The following is a 19,231-nucleotide window of genomic DNA, read 5'->3' on the forward strand; positions in this document are numbered from 1 at the left end:
TTGTGAGAGTTTAAGTCTTCAGAGACCATCTTCCTCTACCTGTTGTCAGCAAGGAATGCTGACTTTTATAAAAGTGATTCAAAGCAACTGGTTTTTCAAATACCTACAGCCATTCCGTGCTGTCTGATGAGGCAATGGAAGCTGACAGTTTGGCCAAGTTCTGCTGCTGGATCTGAAGGAATAAGAAAAGAGAAAAGCACAACAGGCTCTGTGAAATCCTTCCTTATGCAGATTAGCTCCAGGGATCTGTGGCTCAACAATTAGGAGAATAGTATTTGTTCCTCAGAAAGTGTTAAGAATATTTGAGGCTTGACTCTTGGAAGCTAGGACATTCAATGTAATGAGGGTAGTTGTGGGGAAATCCTACAGGGAATTAAGTGGAGGCGGGGGAAACAAAACAAAAAACAAAGTCCATTATTTGATACATGCAACCTGTTGCGTTCCAGTCCCCAAAATTGACAAGATGGGGGTCAAAGAATTAGAGATCCTGGGTTCCTATGAGGAGGTGGGATAGATGGAGCTGGTAGCATTGCCCATAGTTAAGGCTGCCTGACACTTGCAATTACATACCCATAATGAGTAAATAGGTGCACTCATTGAAGTTAATGGCACATCTCCTGTTTGCTTCAATGGTACAAGATCAAGCCTGGCTGTCTCCATATAGTGATCACAGAAGTAAATGGTACCTAAACCACAAAAGATCTTGGTTATGTTGTGGGCCAGGGCCGATGACAAACAATAGAGAAGGAGAAATTTACTTTTCTCCTCCTTTCTGGGTCACCCTATTTTTCTGCACAGACTATGTTGTATCCAGTGTCACTTGCCCTATCCTGGACATGCAGTGCTAGGGCTAATGCCACTCCAAACTCTGTTTGCTGTAACACATATTTGTTGACAGTGTAGTCACAGCACTCCAGTGATCTCCTGTATCCTGCCTCCATATGCCGCCAGATCCCTCCTGATGCTGCCTTATTAGCGTAATGATCTGTTCAAATGCCTGGCACCTGTATACTGTCTGCATTGTGGGCCCTGACGCTGCAAGCTCTATGTGTCTGGAACTCCCGTTGACATGCAGCATTGACAGGGCTTGTGTCAGAACACTTCAGAACACTGTACCTGCCCTTTGTAACAGCCTTCCGGTACTTCCAGGACTATCCCCTACCAGAAGTACTTGGAAGTGTGTTCCAGCTCTTCTTTTCTTAGCACTGGAGCACTGAGTGTCAAGCCCCAAGTTACCAACCCCTCATGCTATCTGGATGCTGCTGCTCTGTTGGTTTATTTGTGGCACTTCCGCTGTCTGTGGATAGACAGAGCCGATTCACTGCTACATGAATGCCAAACAATTCTGTGTATATCATGTGAAGGTTGAGAATCTTAAATGCACAGAAATCAAGAGATTTAAAGCAGTGGTTCGCTGAAGACCCTCTTGTGCGTGTGTAGTATACTGTGTGCGTGTATAGGTTTAGCACCACAATGTGACTGGGATAGATAGCTTTGGATTTCCTCACTTTTATTCATTTAAACTTCTGCACTGCAATCTTGCATTCATTATTGTACACTTTGTATTAAATTGTGTTTGATATTTAAATAAAATAAATGTAATGAGAGTACACTGAGTGTGAGATGACTCTGCATTTGAGCATGTGTTGTTGGTATGATTCAGTTAGTTCAATCTGCAGATATCCAGATAGATACCCACTTATGTCTGTGGATATTTAGGCCTGCTGCCCATTTCACCTGGTAAGGAAAAACGCTGTTGCAAGCATACAGAGTGTGCAGTTTTAACTTGATTTTATTTCTCTGTGTCGTTTTTTAAACTGCGGAAAGTTCATGAGCGAAGAATATTATTGCTGATAGTCTCATAGCTGCCAATTGCATTTGCTCTCCATTGTCCATTAATTTTCATGGGAATTGGATGCCTAAATCTCTTAGGTGACTGAAAAATCTGTCTGTCTTTCTCATGGAAACAATATAAATAGTATGAGAGAGAGAGAGCTGTGTGCAATTTGCTTGTTTTATTTAACTTGATTTTAGATGGACTAACTTTTTTGTCTGCAGTGTTGTAGCCCTGTTGGTCCCAGGATATGAGAGAGACAAATTGGGTGAGGTAATATCTTTTATTGGACCAATTTCTGTTGGTGGAAGGGAAAAGCCTTTGAGCTTCACAGAGCTCTTCTTCAGGTCTGAGGAAGGATACCAGAGTGTTCAAGCTAAGTACAAGATGGGACAGATAGTTAAGCATAAGAGGTTCACACACAGTGTAGGAGACCACTTAAAACTGAAATGGTCAATTAAAACCCCTGCTGTGGTGGGACAATGGAAAGGTAGTAAGCAGCAGCCTGTGTTACAAGTTGCTGTAATGGGTTGTAAAACCAGTGTCTTTAATAAGACCATGTTTTTTAGTGTCTAGCAGAATTATGAATTAAGTTCACAGGCTCCTCTTTTGAAGGTGTTGTGCAGGTTTGCTTTGAGGATGAGGACTGAGAGGTCAGATATGGAGTGATCATTTTGTGAAAAATGTGATCATGCACAGGTTAGCTAGCATATTTCGGTTTTTTATCACTTCTCTGTGTGAGCTCATTCAAGAGCATAGTGATTATCTGATTTCACCCACATAGTTGATGTTGGGACACTTGATGCCCTGGATAACTATTTTGTAACTTTTTGCAACCTTGATTTTTGTGGTTTCAAATTCAGCCAAATCAGGTACTAACAAAATGAAGCCCAAAACAAATGAGGAAGTTGTGTTAAACTCTTTCCATCACATACACAAAGTTTGTCTGAAATATGAAACTTAAATATTGAAAAATATGCACCTATGCAGAGATGGGACACCAGGATACCTTGTGGCAAGTCTTATGTTACTCTTACTGTGTTACTATGTGACTATGAAATAGAAACCACCAACACAGAACAGTGGAAATAGAGAACAGGCGTAGATTTAATTTGGAAATGCAGCAGATATCAGTCAAAGCAGCCACAGCTCACTATCTCAGCATGTCTACTGAGAGCAAGAAGGAAACCAAACAATAGCAGCATTGGAAATACTGGTCTGAACTTAGATTTGTGAATTAAATACCGTGGGCCATGTTATGGTCTATATTAAATGTATAAATGTGAGGTTTATAAGAGGTTTATTAAGGTTTAGAAGTAGTTCCAAACCAGAATCCTTTGGATCTCAATCTGAATTTAGGGCACAGGCCCGTGTGTGATGGAGTTAGAGCAGTGGTGGGCAACCTGCGGCCCATCAGGGTAAGCTGATTGAGGGCCGTGAGACATTTTGCTGATGTTGACCATCCACAGTCACGGCCCCCCGCAGCTTCCAGTGGCTGCAGTTCACCGTTCCCGGGCAATGGGAGCTTGCGGGAAGGGTCTCATCTGGGCCGCAGGTTGCCCACCGCTGGGTTAAAGGAAAGAGAGTCCAGTAGTTAAGGAAGTAATCTAAGACTCAAGAGTCTTGGGTTCAATTCCCTATTCTGGTGCCAACTTTCTGTGTGGCCTTGGGCAAGTCACTTAGCCTCTTTGTGCCCCAACTGCACAATGGGGATAATAGCATTGCCCTAATTCACAGGGGTGTTCTGAGGATCAATATGTTAAAAGGCTGTGAGGTGCTGAGGGCCATGTACTGCTTAAGAAAGATTGCGTGGGGCATAACTGCTCTTGTGGCTGTATCAGTTAAAAAAGGGAACCTTCTCTTAAAAAATCTCAAACAGTTCTGGCACAGAAGGAAGCACTGTCCATACCTGTAGTGAAAGCAAAGTAATATGGCGTGTGTTAATTAATGAGGGAGGTGTTTGTTATTAACCATCATTATTTTCCTGACTGTTCCCCTGGAGTCAGTGGTAGAGTAAGTTAGTAAACTGAATTGCTGTCATCTTTCTGCTCTGTTTGAATCTCAGCCTTCCAGTGACTCCCACTTGGATGAGAGCGTTGGTGATCCCAATGCCAGGGGAAAACCCCAGATCAGTTTTTTACACTCTGGTTTCAAATGGATGTGGCATTCTTCCTCGCTTCTTGTGCTAAAGTGCTGTGTAATGTTGCTGTGCACTGTTGATAACACTTAGCTGTTATATAGTGCCGTTCACCCATATATCTCCAAATACTTCAGAAGGAAAGGGATGGATCATTTATTCATTTTGCAGATTGTGAAAATTGAGGCATACAGCAGGTCAGAGGCAGAAGCAGGAATGGAAGCCAGGTCTTGCGCCTGCTCATACAGGATAGACGTTACCTGTGCTAGCTCTGCTCGAGTTAGAGCCTAAAAATAGCACCGTGGCTACAGCAGTATGGGCAACAGCTCAGGCTAACTGCCTGAGTACAATCCCGCCTGACCCCCTGGGTACATGGTCAGACAGCTACCCCCAGCTGCCGATCATGTGGCCACGGGCACACAGCTGTCTTTAGATGCTAGCTTGAGCAGAGCTAGTGCATGTGCATCTAGCCAAGCTGCTAGCTACTGTGTAGACATACTGCTAGTGTTTAATCTCAAGGACTGTACAAATTCATTCACTAATACCAGATTTCAAATCAGGAAAACGTACTAGGTTTCATTTGGAAGAAATAATTATTGGGAAACTTGTCTCTCTGTGAACCAAAGTCTGATTGAAATGGCATAAGGGGAATTAAATGGAGTTTCTCTGGATTTACACCAGTGTGAATGAGAGAAGAATCTGGCCCATAGCTGGACACATTTTCTAGGAAGACTTGAAACCTGCTGTTCTTTTTTGCAATGTTTTGTCTCGCAGATTTTGCATTTAGTTGTCTCCTTGACAGACCTTTTCTGAGCTGTTTTTCAAAAGGTGTAACAGCATTCTCCTGGCCTGTTATCTGTTCCTCATTCAGAGTGCATAGTGTTATGACATTTTATTCTTTATGTTAATATATTATAGAAAACCAAAACAAATAAAAAGTAATGGGGAGACAAGCTTTGGTGATACGGTGGAGGAAATGCATTTACTTAAATGAAACAAGTGACAGCCAATGACGCTGTCCTCTTTTATCTTTTCGAACACGTTTTACATTTCTTCCTAGTGCTCTGTATTAATTCATAAATACTTCTGTTGATAACAGCTTATTTAAAACTCCATTATAATTACTGAAAAATAAGGTTTTCATAGAAAAATGTCTTTGGAACTTTATGGGATTTCCCTCTCTCACTCCCCCTTCAACCCGAACCCCATCATCATTAAGCAAACTTCTCTTGGCATTATTTATGTTTGTGTTTCTCCATCTGTTATTCCTCAAGAGGAGCTTGGGTAAACCTTCATATAAAGGAAGCAGGCTTAGAAACCAGAGTTGCCAAATTCACTAAGGTTGTGAGCCGGGGGCAATCTTAATGATCATTAATGGAAATTGTTAACCATCTAAAGTGCTCCAGCATGTTGGAGTGGTTCTATGTCCCAATGAGTCTCTTATTTTTATATATATGAGAATAGAATTTTTACTACAAGTACAGATTGACATCCCTAGAGGAAGAAGTCCTCTGTTCATCCACAGAACAGGTACCACTACATTGTTACTCCATGTACCCTACCTAAATGCTCAAACTCTCATGTGGATGAATCACCTTGAGTAGTGAAAAGGTAACTCATCACCTCTGCTCATTCAGTACTTGACCTTATTTCAGACACTGCCAACAAGGGGACCAATTGATGGCAATTATGGTAGTGGTTTCTGTGTTGTGACACCTGCCCTGTGTGAACTGGAATGAAATCACTAAACTCATTTCACATGGCCACCAAATAAGTCCAATGAATTCACTCTGGAATGCCTGTGTTCAAATCATAGAATATCAGTGTTGGAAGGGACCTCAGGAGGTCATCTAGTCCAACCCTCTGTTCACCACCACTATGTCTATCTACTGATTCCACTCTGTCACTGACACTAGAAATACATCAAATGTATCTTTCCACTCCTCCCATGCCTAATATATAGATAGATAGATAGATAGATAGATATAGATATAGATAAAGACATAGTGGTGGTGAACTTAACGGATATATATATCTATATCTATATCTATATCTATATATATCTATATATATATATATATATATCCTGAACTTTTTACAATAAATAAATAAATAAATAATTTCTTTATTTACTTATTTTTAAAAGAGTTCAGTATATATATTTAAAAGTGTTCAGGATACAGCAGGGATGGGGTGAGAGGCCAGTCCGACCAGTGTAAATCCGGACTAATTAGTTCATCATACATGTGGTGTTTCTCATGTGTCTGATGGGGTGACATGAGTTTGCAGGTAACGGATGTCACAGAAAAACATAGTTGCAGTTCTTCTCAAACAGACACAGCTCTCTTTTAGGTAGGCCTATAATGCCACGTAGTATCGTGCTGTACTGCTTAATGCATGGGCAACTCTAATGCTGCCACCAGAGTCGGGAAAGTGGCATCATTATTAGCCTCATAACTACAACTTGTTATGAACCTCTTAATTGTTTTGCTGAACAGATTCCAGAGGTCCAAGTGTTGGATGTTTTCAGCTGTTACTGAGGAAGAAATAAATTCCGCTGTTAAAATGGTTGGAGACACCGCTATTAGCTTTAAACTGGCAGCAGGTGTATGTACACATTACATCCCCTAGTCTAACCATTAGGGTACTCTGGGACCATGCAGGAGGTCAGCTGCAAGGATTCGGGTTTATTAAACAGCACGAGAGAAATAATGCCTCCCATCCTTCCCTTCCAATTATTGTCAGTGGTTGTTTTTCACTAGTATGCATTGTGTTGAAAAGTAAGCTAGTCCCAGGGAGCTGGCATCAACTAGATGAGAATCTTTCATGAATCAGAATGAGGACAAGTCATCTTGAAAACACACTAGTGTGAGAGCTGGGCAAAAAAATGGTTGTCGTCCCCCTTTCCCCCCCATTCACTGACAATTGTGAAAAATAAAAATCTTTGGAATCAAACTGAAAGTGATGATGATGATGAAACATTTTGACAAATTGAATAGCCAAAAAAAATTGAGTCGGGACAAAACAAAACATTTTGTTGGACTTGAACATTTTTGTTTTGATTTTAGGCTTTTTTGACAAAATCAAAGGAAAGGAGAAGTAGGTTCTCAAAATGTCTGGAGGAGGAGGAGGAGGAAGTGATGGTTATGGTGGCAGCAGTTCCCTTCTGAAATTTAGCCTAGTGCTTAGGGCACTCTCCTGGGATGTGGAAGACCCTGGGGTCAGTTTTCCTCTCTGAATGTTGTGAAGAAACTATTTGAATTTGGGTGTCTCTCACTGCAGAACAGTGTCCTAGCCACTTGGCTATGGGATATTCCAGTGTGGGGTTTTTCTCAGTCTTTCATGTTGACACTGTTCCACTTTGTATAAATAATTAGTCATTGCAGTAGGGACTTGAAACTTGGGTCTCCCACATCCTAGGTGAGTGCCTTAACCATCAGGCTATAGAGTCATTTTTCCACTCTCTTTTCCTAGCCCAATGTGGCAATTCATAGTCATTCATGATGAAGACAATGAAATTATTTGCAGAAAATATTTCACCGGCTCTACTTGTAAGTAAGGGATTGGTAACCTGAGGCCAGCTTTGGAATATTGTGTTCCATACTTAGCTAGGTTTTGAGTACACTGCATTCCCTTTTCTCTCCTTTTCCCTGGCTTGGGTGGCTACACTCCCACAAGACTGTTCCTCCCACCATATTGTTGGCTGTTGAAATGAGGACTCACTATTCAGAGAAATATAAAGTGGAAGTAGCATCTAGCTGTGGAGTTTCAGGGCTGCATTGACAATAGCACCAGGTAGAAGAAAAAGAGGGGCTTCCCCACCTGCCCCTTTCTAAATGAAGATCTATCAGCTCCTCCTTCCCACCAGTGGAAGTACATGGGTACTATTTCGAAGAGAGGGTCCCCTTCTCCATTCCACCTCAAGTCCCCCTCACCATCAAATGAGGGGTAACAAAATGTCTCTGCCAGTTCCTTCCTCCCTCCTCAGCAACTGAAAAACTATATATATATTTTTCATTATGATCTCTTGTAATTGTTGGGTTTTCCCTTTTTTGACATACAATAGGAACAAGTTATTTGAAATGCTGTGTAATTGGAACACAGTCCTGTACTATATCACTTCTGGCTACGTTTTTTTTATTTTCATTGTGTTCTTTGTTTCAACATGACATTGAATAAGTATAATATTAAAAGAAAAAAGGATGAAATGATGAAAGGTTACTTCAATGAGAGAAAAACTGTTCTGAAGGTAAAGACAGATGCTACAAGATAAGTTCAACTTGTGTCAAATCCAAGAATGCAGGGTCATGAACTAAAGATATACTAAAGGGGTAATGAAAGATCAAGTCCTATGGAATTCAGATGGAACTCCTTCAACCTGACAGTATTAAGAAAATGAATTGATTCAGTGAAGAAGGTAATAGGAATAGCTGATGTAAGAGATTTGATGGATTTAAGTAAATATTTGAAGAAAAGAAATTAACTAAACAGAAGGATAGACCTGAGTCACCTATTTGCTCCTATTTCATCATTACTGTACATTTCCATACATTTCCTGGCTTTACAATGTGCCATGATGCAGGCTTGTGATTCAGATTCATGGTGGTTTGTCTTGGTTGTGCAAGCTTTTTGTTAGTGTTATTACATGAGGCAGTTTTAACTTTCTGCTCATTAGAACAGTAGTAATAATAAAAAATTGAAAAGTAAGGGAATTAGATATTTCTGAATGTGGTTGCTTTCACCTCTAGGGTCTCAAGCCATCTGTGACTGTAATATACACAAACAATTGGGTGACATGCTAATACAAGGTAGGGAAATACAACAGATCAACATCCTACACACATATTTCAAATGTACAAAGATTCTGAACCACTTCCTTTCTAATATTAATGACAGGTTTCTGCAGTTTCCACAGTATGCATCCGATGAAGTGAGCTGTAGCTCACGAAAGCTCATGCTCAAATAAATTGGTTAGTCTCTAAGGTGCCACAAGTACTCCTTTTCTAATATTAATGTGACCCTAATAGCTTACCAATGCAAGAGGGCAAGGGGCTCATTGGTATCTGGTAGAGAGTTTCAGTTGGCTTGACTTACCTATTATAACTTGTATCTTAAAGGCATCATGTCACATATCAATAGAAAGCTAATAACTGATCATTAATATAACTATGTGGAGTATTTATGGAGGAAAAATTCAAATTACAGACATATTTGGAACTGTGTTCTTAAAGTGTGTCTGCCAGGCAGGGTTGAAGTTACTCTATTCCAGACCAAGGAATGTGGTTCTACCATCTTGAAGATATTCTGAGGTACTTTAAGAGACAATGGGAATGCAATTGACATAAAAGTTAAACAAAACCATCAAGCCAACAAGGGGAGGAGATAACCACTCAGCATCACAGGTCGGGGAGGAGATTGAAGGACCAGATCAACATGCATATTATCAAACACCAAGTGGGGAAAGAAACTAGCCTGAAACGTCCTTCACCATGAGACTCCTTGTCTACTTTCTCAGAGCTTGAATAAACTTTACTTTGAGGGATAAACTTCAAAAGAAACCATCTGAAAAATTCACTGGAGTACAAAAGAGGAGCAAAAAAACCAAGTTATTTTTCACCTAACGATACAAAGAAACTGTGATGGAGTATCCACTGCATACAGGATTGGAAGGGGTTACAATGGGCCAATTAAGTCCACAGTGCACCTGCAAGGAGGAGCCAGGGAGCAAGGAATTGATTGGAAGTAGGCGTAACTGGAGGGGTTTATATAAACCAGGAAGCTGGTAACAGAAGTGGCTGCAGGGGAAGTCTGCAGTCACTCCCCAGGAGAAGGGAGGTGTGTCTGGGGCTAGGAGCAAGTAGCCTACAGTCGCTCCCTGGGAGGAGGGAGTGTGGCTCGGTAAGCTCAGAGAAGGGGGAGAGCCAGAGAGGTAGTCCAGGCTCAGGGGAAAGGCAGCCAAGAATGGGATAGGTCAAACATTGGCTGCTAATAAGGGCCCATGAGCTGGGACCCAGAGTAGAGGGTGGGTCCTGGGCAGTGAACAGGAAGACTGCCTGATCCCATTTGTCAAGTGGGACTGTGATACCTCAAAAAGGGGGGAAACATGTATGGTGACCCGGCCAGAGTCATGAAGAGGAGGCTGCGGTTCCTGGAGCGAGATGTGTCCTCAGGGTGAGAGGACAATGGGAGAGAAACTACCAGGGGAGGGTGCAACGTCTGGCCAGAGCTAATCCCCAGGACAGCCAGCAGGAGGCACCACCAGCAGTGAGTGAACCTCATGACAAGAACTGAGCACTTTGCACTTTGTGGGAGATTCTGAACAGAGCGGTTGGTTAGCCATCTTGCTGGAAGGTAGTGTGTTAAACATCTTACCTTGAATTACGACTGTAGTTTTGTTAAATCTTAGCCTCTGGAAAGCATTTTTCACTTTTATTTGCTTGTAACCATTTCTAATTCTAGTCTTCATACCTGGACTCACTTAAAATCCTGTCTCCTTTTGTTATTAAAATTGTTTCATTTTTAATCTAAACCAGCCCAGTGCTGTGTTTGAACTGAAGCGGCAGGTAAATCCAGTTATCCTGTTAAAGTGATAAGCAGTGCATTAATGATTAAAGAGAGAAATCTCTTTAGAGGAGTAAATAAACCTTATCATTCCTCTGAATGGTCCAGGAAAGGGCTGGACATTGCAGAACACATGGTTTGGGGAAAATTCAGGAATGGGGGAGAGGTGCTGGAGTCATTTTGCCAGGTGTAACCAAAAAGCAGGTAGAAGCAAGAGTGTGCTTGTGGTGTAGCAAGCTGGCTGCTAGAGATAGAGCTGCTGATCCCCAGGGTTACTTATCACACAGAGACTCATTGCATGCTGGTATGCTGGCTGGGACCATCCAGACAAGGGAGGTACAGCAGCTGAGCATTTTAAGGTGCCCATGGTTACAGGGCAGGGGGTGACACAACCCCTCACTGGTCTGGATTGCACCCCAAAATGTGACATTTAATAACATGCTTCAGCTATTGAAGTTAAGGTTGTGCATTAATCTCATGATGTCACTAATAGCTGGATTCTAGCACTTGAAAATTATTTTATTGAAAACAGAGGATGCAAATGATCCTTTTAGGGTCACACATCATGTTTATTTTAATATCATTAGCTAGCAAACTTTGTTTTTTACATCAAGCTATTAGGCTGGCTTCCAGCTCTATTGAACCCCGTTATAAATACACCTCTATACAGCCAATGCCACAGCTTCTAAGAGCCCCATGCTATCATTCATATCTTTGAGTTAATTTGTAATGATTCTTTAGTGATCAATAACACTACAGATAAAGAAATAATATTTTTGGTGGTGTTCATTTAGAAAATAATGTTGAAGTGATATGAAGAGGGTGTTGTGTGTGTGTGTATAATGACACCTATTATTAAGGTTACAAGACACTTCCCATCATAAGACCCAGTTTTGTTGTTTATAAAATTGCCAGACTTAGCCATTTGGGATGAAATTTTCCATGCTGGGTGTCTGCCTCAGGCTAAACAGTTCAGATATTTCTATGAACAAGGCTAGGGCGTAATATGTTTTGCCTATATTCAAAAACGTCTGGTGAAATTTCCCAAGGGACTTGAAATTTGACAGGGGAGTGGTCTTTGTATCAGGTATGTGCCTTTTGCCATCCCCAGGAAAATATGCCCAAACTTGGCCAATTTACAAGCCTTTCAAAAACCAGTTTGCACATCCTCAGTAGAGACTTAGTAGAGCTTATCTACTACATTCCCCAAAGATTATTCAGGAGCTGAGTGGGACTTTCCCTCTGATTGCAGTTCAGGGCTGCTGCAGGCCAGGCTGGGCACCAGAACTGAGCCAACAACCTTTCTCTCTTGAGCACTCAGCACCACCCCTTGCTGGGCCCAACCAACATGGAAAAGGAAATGGCCTGATCTGAATGCACATGGGACCAAAGCTGTACCTTCTGTATGGTCAGTGGGAGTGGATCAGGGGAAGGAGCCTGTGTGATAGGGAGACTGGGACTGGAGACTGATGGTAATGTTGCGGGGAGTGAAGCTGGGACTGGGAGCCAGTGGTTGGGGAAGGCTGATATTGAGTGAGTAGCTGTGGGCAGAGACTAAAACTGGCTGAGCAAGGAGCATGGGACTGGGAACCAGTGGTATGAGAGGAAAAAGGCGGGAGGAGAAACACATCTGGGGAGGAGTCTGGAAGTAGGGAAAGAACTGGGACTGGCTGGGTGGTCAAGGAGCTGGGGAGCAAAATGAGACTGAGATTGGAGAAGGAGCCTGGGGAGAGAGACTGGGACTGGGAACCAGTCGAGATGGGGAACATGGGTGAGTGGGGGAGAGATATGATGTGTAGCCAGGAAAGGGCTGTGACAGGCTGGGCAAGTAGCCCTGGGGATGGGGAATTGGGAATGGCTGGGCAAGAGCACTGGGGCTGGGAGTGGTGGGAATGAGTGGGAGGGAACAGGAAGGCTGCAGTGGGATAGGACTTGCTGGGGAAGGAGGTTGGGACTATAATGAGAAGCTTGAGGAGTAACTTGAAACTGTCTCAATAAGAAAAATGGGACTGGGATGAGGAGCTGAGGAGCAGGGAAGAGACTGCAAAGGAGAGAGCAGAAGGGGTCACGCTTGGAGGAGGAGTGGGCAGAAGAGTCTCCTTCACTGCACAACACAGATTCATCCCCCGAGCGGGTCCGTCCTGTGTGCTGAATGATGCAAGGGTCCTGTAGAAAAAATAGTATGTGATGATGTAATTAAAAACTGTCTCAATCTCAATGCGTACATGCAAGGGAGACAAATTAACGTTGCACAGCCATCGTTAATTGTGGTATTTCCTAACTTTTGGGAGCTTGACTTTGTGACCTTGATAACATCAATGTTTTTATGTGCAATGTGTGTGTTTGTATCTATATCTATAGTAGTTATTTGACTTTTAGTGCATATTATTACCACTGACAATGTAGCAATATTTCAGTACAACCCAGAGGCCTGAATTAAGGTACGCCCATTGTGTTAGATACTGTATAAAGATGTGGGAACATATGGTTCCTGCTTGAAGCGTTTATAATCTTAATAACTTAATTTTATTTTAGTCAAAAATGGACACACTACTATTGAGCTGTGAGTTATTGAGGGGTGAAAAGGTGTTATGAATGCACCAAAATAGTGTCATTACACAAAATTTAAAAGAGTAATTATCCTATATGGCTTAAACTATAAATGACCATCTCCATACAGAAAACATGCAGTAAATGAGTCCAGCTGTATTGGCCTTAGAATAGTTTATTTAAATGTGTCAGTGTTGGACAGGCATGGGAAGATTATATGTATGCCTCCAGCAGCCTGGCAAAGCTATAAGTGCAATGTAGTGGTGATGTATTTTTGATGAGACCTAAAATATTCATAGACAGCAGCAGCTGAGCCAGCCAGAGATGGAGAGTGTAAAGGAACTCCTTTAGACTAGCTAGATGGGCAGATAAAAGCACAAACCACTATGGTGTGTCAGCATATATGCCATTCACATTAGGCGTCTATGCCTAGCGTAATCCAGAGATGGCGGTTAGCGAAAATCAGGCTTCTCATTTGTGAATGGAACTTTCTGTGGTGACATCAGATCCTTTCTGTGTTGAAGTGATTCATTCCCTCCTTCAGTCAAGCCTTTAGAATATTCACTTTTTATATTTATTTAATAGGTGCATCATTGAATCTGATCTCGCTATTTATGTCTGACTTCTTGTTTTAAGGTTAGAATTGTTAGCATAAGCATATGAAAAAAGCAAATTCTCACTGGTGGTCTGGTGCAAAGAATCATCCTGCACCACCACCACCCCAGTTTTGTGGAAAGAAACATATTTTGTTCTTGGAAACAAAAAAGCAGTATTTCTGTGTGCTAAAAACTGTCATTTCACCATGAGAAGTCTTTTTGTTTGTGAAAAAAATACATTTTCCAACTTGTGAACACCCACAGTTTTGGTGGGAATGTGTGGTTATGTAATTTTGCTGTTTCAGCGGCAAATATGCTGTTAATTGGACAGATTAAAGGGCAAAATAATTCCCTTGAGTCTACCACCACCACCAAATTTGTGAATGGTGAAGGTATACTGATACTTTTAAAGCAAACACTTTAACTGTTGTGCTGGCAGGCAGCAACACCATACATGGCTTATAATATTTGAAAGTCCAGAGTTGTATACACACCTATAACACTTACCGGTAGTTTTGGTCAGCCCTGTGGTTTAGTGTTAGTTCCCAGCTCATTATACAAATAAATGCAAAAGTAGAAAGAATGTAAGTGACAACAATAAATTAAAATCTGAACCAAACTTTGTTCTTGGACATGAAGTCCCACTGAACTCAAAGGTTTCAGAGTAGCAGCCGTGTTAGTCTGTATCCGCAAAAAGAACAGGAGTACTTGTGGCACCTTAGAGACTAACAGATTTATTTGAGCATAAGCTTTTGTGGGCTACATAGGGAAATAGATTCAATATGTGTATTGAGTGGCTGGGTCATTACACATATCCAATCTATTTCCCCATGTTAAGTATCCTCACACATTCTTGTCAACTGTCTAAATGGACCATCTTGATTATCACTACAGAAATTTTTTTCTCCTGCTGATAATAGCTCATTTTAATTAATTAGCCTCTTCCAGTTTGTATGGCAACTTCCACCTTCTCTGTATGTATATATATACCTTCTTACTATATGTTCCGTTCTATGCAGCCGATGAAGTGGGCTGTAGCCCACGAAAGCTTATGCTCTAATAAATTTGTTAGTCTCTAAGGTGCCACAAGTACTCCTGTTCTTTTTATTGAACTCAAAGGGAGTTTTGTCTGCCGAAGGAATGGAGGGTTGAGCATAGATTATGGTATAACTCCTTATAAGTTGGTACGACCTTCTCAGCTCTGCACATAGAGGAAATCAAATGCAAAATAGATTGATCATTTTCATTGTAAGTAAAAAGTAGAAAGGAAACTGGATCACACAAACCTTCCATGTGGGAATGCCTATTTGACCCCACACTGGGGCTTCCACTCACTGGTGAGGCCCAGGAATCTGAAGGGTGCTATTTTGAACCATTTCTATCTTATATACATTTATTTTCAGCTCCCCTATTTTAATCCAGCTACCTCTCACAGACAAATTCATTTTCCTCTCTGTTACATTGGTGCAACTTCACTGATTTCAATGGTGAATTGGTGAAGCAGAGAAGAAATTAGTCCAAATATTGAGTTTGCTTTGCTAAATTGAGACTCATGCTTTTGCCTAGACCTAGATGCTCATCCAGGGATGCTGAGCAAAGCAGTACATATGTGCAGGCTGAGATTTCTCAAGGCCCAATGGGATTTGGATGCTTTATTCCCATAAATTTAGATCCCCTTTCCAGCTTTGAAAACCTCATTAATAATATTTTTAGGTTCATTTTCAATTCCTAAACAAACAAATGAAAAACTCCACAAAAATGAATGCCTTTACAGAAGTACGTAAATAATAACAATAATATTAAGAAAACAAGAACTGTCAGGATTTGTTTTATATTCTAAATCTTTCTTATGTTCCTATTTGGCAAATTGGTCAGCTATAGAAGGAAGTTATGTGACATGGAATATCAGGAGGATTGCACAGGTACTTTAAAAGGAAATTATGGGTATAATCTGTAAATAAGGCCCTTCAGTTGTTACTGGTTTTTTTTTAACTGAAAATTTCCCAGGTTTTATAAAAGCTATTATACAGTTTTCAGTGATTTTTCATCTGAATTTTGGACCACTCAAGTACATGAAAATACTGATTATATTAAGAAAATCCAATATATTACATTAGGTAGAAATGTTTATATTAATAATGTTAGTGGAAGTGCAAATGTAAGGTTGTCTGTTAAAGTAATGCAATGTAGTGGAAGATACACATAAGCATGTGTAGGTACTGTTAGTATACAATTTATTAAATAAACCACAGTATTAAACTGCCTTTACTTTCAATATTCTTGTCTCTAATTGTTTTTTTTTTTAATTTCCTCCCATCCCCCAATATTAACCCCAGTATTTGCCAGAAAACCAAGATGCTATTTTTTGTGCTGATTTTTACCCATTTTTTAATTTTTTTGTAACAAACACTGATAAATTCCTGGGAAATTTTAAACAAAATAAAAACTGAAAACAGGAAGGGTCTTGTCTGTAAACTGCTGACTGTGGCACTGATTGAGAGAGACAGTTTTGTCTTAGATGATACATGGATGAATGTGACATATCCAGGTACAATCCAGACTAATAAGCAGCTGTGTCACCCCTGCCCTGGGTGCCTTGCAACGCTTTCGTTGAAACAGCTCCCACCCTGGCCTGCTCACAAACTGTCTTCCAGCATGCAAGCCATGCCCAGAGTGTTCGGGTATAACTGCAGCCAGCCAGCCATACCTGGGGTACACTCTGGCTCTCACCAGCCTTGGTTATACTGCAGGGGGACCTGAATACTCCCCACTCTTAGATTTCTCCCCAGAAATGTATGTCCTGTACTGCCCAGCCCTCTCCTGGACAATACAAGTTATATTAAGTCTGTTATTTCTTTAAAAGGAACAATATGCACACAACTTGCCACCCCAAATGGAGTTTCCCAGACACTTCAATTTAAACATACTGGATTAGATAAAACAATAAAAGCAAGTTTATTAACTACAAAAAGAGAGATTGTGAGTGAGTACAAGTAATGAGGCATAAAAGTCAGAAATGGTTACAAGAAAAATAAAGATAAGACATTTACTAACACCTAACTTAAACTATATCAGATCCAAACAAAATTTCGCACCACATTCTTTCAGCAGTCTTACTAACCAAATGCGGTAGGTCAGGATCCTTTCTCCCAGAGTCCAACGAATGCTTCTTTTATTGCTTCAGGTGTAGTGAGCACGGTGGGGAGGGCAAGAGAGATGTGTGTCTTGGGGTGTCTTCCCCTTCTTTAATAGTCCTATCCCCCCTTTGAGAAGCATCTCTAACTGAGAGCAACACAACAGTTTCTGTGGAAGGAAAATCATGCTGTTTCTTTGCTAAGATGTAGGCGTTTTTTTTACCCCTGCCCCCTTTCTCGTCAAAGATTGGTCACTTAGCAGGTAATGGCCCATCAGCCTTGTTTACGCATGGCTGAGGTATCAGCTTACCCTTTGTCTCTGAGGAACTGGTTTGGCCACTTCTCTGAAAACATACTTTTTGTCATGATCTCCACTTATATGTTTATAACTTCACATATAACACAGCTACATGCATTTTGCCATGATACTATTGATCAGCAAATTATGAGTTTTTAAATAATTCACAAGATGTGCTTTGTACAAAAAATATTACAATTATGTGTAAGGTGTGAACAGAGGGGTATATTCTGTCACAATTGAGTAATTCATAATGCATTTCCCTAGCTACCATGGAGAGTTGCATTAATATATATTGCAATCAAGATCATGTTATTAAATAAAGAAAACAACCCTCACTATTCAAAAATGTTGTTGACCTGTAGGTTTGGCTTATAGAGACATGGTGTGACACAGCTACAATTACAGTTACATAGAGTGTTGGGGTTTTCTAAAACCCTTGGGAACTGATCACTTCCTACGGCAAGGTAATCTACGGGGGGCTCAGAAGGCAGGAAAGCTCTTGTGGAGTTTTGGGTGCTGTAGAATTTTGAGGGGATAGATTGATCCCAGGTTGGTGGAAGCAGGATGAGGGATTGATTGATCCCAGGTTGGTGGAAGCAGGATGCTTCCTGCCTCCATGCTGCTCTGTGGATCTGTCCCCTTCTTTGCCTGGGTATCTTGACTCCACTAGGAGGTATGATTCCATTGACTAGGTCTTCCTTAGCCTACTCATTAGCAAAGGCTACTCAGAGGAAGTAACTGCATCCCCATGCTGTAGTAATTCGACCCCCCCCTCCACTTCCACATTCGTTTTTTTTATTTCTAGCACCTGGAGACCCCAGTTGAGACCAGGACCCCATTGTGCATCATAAGAGACAGTCCTTGCCCCAGTCTAAATAGACAAGACAGACAAAGGGTTGGAGAAAGGAAGTATTAGTTTCCCATCTGTAAAATGGGGACAATATGGCACAGAGAGATTATATGATTTGCTTAATGTGAAACAGAGTTGGGAATTGAACTCTGATCTTCTGAGTCCCAGTCCAGTGCTGTGATCACAAGAACACCCTTTCTCTTAGTCGCCATAAACAAGACATGGCATGACAGAGATCAGCCAGTCCTTGCTTTCTCCCCTCTTGCTCCCACCCACAGAACTCACTGTGAACTTGTAGAGGCATCCATGGGTTCCTTGGGAGGATAAGGGTAACATGGACACAATACTCTGTTGCTCCAATGCAGGCGGGGAGGGGGAGATCTGCTTAAAGGCTAAGCTTCAGTTTATCTAATCTATCTAAGCTCCAGCTATTCATAGGCAAATAGTAAAATCACATTGTCTCTGAAGCCAGTTCATGCACCTTTTTGTTTAAAATGGTGAAATATCCATATAAATGAGAAGGGGAGAATACAGGAAACCAATACAAATTAATTTTTGGCCTGTCTTTGAATATTAAGTTACTCTGGGCAAACAATGTACAGTGTGGAATCATGTTTTGCTGCATATTATGCTTAAAATGTTTTTAATATACTGTTTTAAGAAAGTTTAAAACTGTTTGGTCACACTGTAAATTCATTAGCCCTGATCCTGATATGATGCTACTGTGAGATTGGAATAACCCCACTGAAATGAATATAGTAAAACCAATGTAAGTGAGATCATGCCTTTTTTTTTTAACAGGGATTTAAGTTTGATTTTAATAAGACAGTTCATGTATAATTAAACACCAATTTGCTGCCAAATGTATTTGTTAAACACTGGCTATTAACTGATTGCTAAAACATCCTTTCTTTTTTTTTTGTCTTAACTAGAATAACTTAATCTGTATCATTCGTTTGTATAACGTTAAACATCAAATGGCACATTTTAAATAATTAATGATCATTTGACTAACTTACAGTCCTTGCTCTTCTGAAATCGAAACTAGATGTACGTTTAACCAAAGACATAGCTAGCGGAGAGAGAGAGAGATCCTTATGTTATTCCAACCAAATCGGAACATATATACCTGAATTAGCACCATAGCAGTACAGTATTGCTGTTTAGAATCTCAGCCATTCTCTCAGATATCTGCAAGAGGAGCATTCTGGTTGCTTTATGTTTCTACTTGTTAATAATGATATGTGATAGAGTCACTACGTAAATCC

The sequence above is a fragment of the Lepidochelys kempii genome, chromosome 7 (genome assembly GCF_965140265.1).
Source record: "Lepidochelys kempii isolate rLepKem1 chromosome 7, rLepKem1.hap2, whole genome shotgun sequence".
Taxonomy (NCBI): Eukaryota; Metazoa; Chordata; order Testudines; family Cheloniidae; genus Lepidochelys; species Lepidochelys kempii.